The sequence below is a fragment of the Podarcis bocagei genome (genome assembly GCF_964188305.1).
Source record: "Podarcis bocagei genome assembly, chromosome: 9".
Classification (NCBI taxonomy): Eukaryota; Metazoa; Chordata; class Lepidosauria; order Squamata; family Lacertidae; genus Podarcis; species Podarcis bocagei.
Genome location: NC_138134.1, coordinates 81,084,112 through 81,085,769, shown reverse-complemented (window position 1 = coordinate 81,085,769; position 1,658 = coordinate 81,084,112).

Below are 1,658 nucleotides of genomic sequence, written 5' to 3'. Positions count from 1 at the left end.
GGACAAGTGATGATGCCTCCAGCCCCCCCCCAGACTCTCTTTCTTGGGGCTCTCAGAATCAATTAAGCATTTATGTGTTGAACATCAAGGAACTGCAGGAAGCCACACAGCCAGGTAAGGTGGCAGGATTTCACAAAGGGACCATTGGCAGCCGGCTGCCCTCCGTCCCCCTTGCAAAGGCCATTCAGCTCTGTGCCCTTTGTGCATCAGGGGGCGGCTCTGAATCTGAGCCCAGGAGGGAGGCTGCCCTTGGCCAAGGTGAAATCAAAGGCCCCTCCAGAAAGGAGACTCATTGCTCCCCATGGGAGGGAATTAATTGGATCCTTCCAGAGCAGGCCACCATCCCAAGCCCCTGTGCAAACTTCCACTGTTAGCTGAACTGGGTGGATCAGAAGAGAATATTCCAGCAAAATGAAAGCCAGATTTCTGTGGGCCGACTGTGCAAATGCGCACAGCTCAGATTCCTTCAGAGACGGGAGGACCTTCATTCATTCATTCTAAGCTAATAGAGGAAGACTTTGGAGGCCGGGCAGAGCCATCCTGGCTAGAAGCCATCAATAGCCCTCTGTGAATTTGCCCAATCCTCTTTTAAGCCATCCAAGTTGGGAGCCATCACTGCCTCCCACAGGCATGAGTTCCATAGTTTAACTCTGTTCCTTTAAAATGTTTCTATTATCAATGACTTCAAGTCAGTTTTAGATACAGGTAGGTCGCCGTGTTGGTCTGCCGTAGTCAAAACAAAATTAAAAAATCCTTCCAGTAGCACCTTAGAGACCAACTAAGTTTGTCATTGGTATGAGCTTTCGTGTGCATGCACACTTCTACAGATACTTCATGCACATGAAAGCTCATACCAATGACAAACTTAGTTGGTCTCTAAGGTGCAGTTGTTGTTTAGTCGTTTAGTCATGTCCGACTCTTTGTCACCCCCTGGACCAGAGCATGCCAGGCCCTCCTGTCTTCCACTGCCTCCCACAGTTTGGTCAAACTCATGTTTGTAGCTTCAAGAACACTGTCCCACCATTTTGCCCTCTGTCGTCCCCTTCTCCTTGCGCCCTCCATCTTTCCCAACATCAGGGTCTTTTCCAGGGAGTCTTCTCTTCTCATGACGTGGCCAGTCTTGGAGCCTCAGCTTCAGGATCTGTCCTTCCAGTGAGCACTCAGGGATGATTTCCTTCAGAATGGATAGGTCAGATCTTCTTGCAGTCCGTGGGACTCTCAAGAGTCTCCTCCAGCACCAGAATTCAAAAGCATCCATTCTTCGGCGATCAGCCTTCTTGATGGTCCAGCTCCAGGGAGATAAGGTGCTCCTGGAAGGAATTTTTTAATTTTGTTTCAAGTCAGTTTATTACCCATCTGCTGCTGTACAAGGTTAAAGGTGTGTCTGTTTAACATGTATTTAAGCTCGAGTTATCCGCGTGTCATTTTTGCATCTTGTCATCATTCAGTGCAAACCTTTCGGTCTTCTCTACCACCGGCCTGGTAAGGAAGACGCCAAGTTTTTTGTGACATCCATGAAATCTCCTGCCATGAATAATTGGCAAAGTCTTTTAGGTGCCACCAGCCTCTTTGTTTTTCATTCAAAGATGAAGGAGTAAACGCCCCGTGCCTTTCCGCAGGTGGGGCTCCCCTCTGACGCATTCAGAGAAAGGCACCAG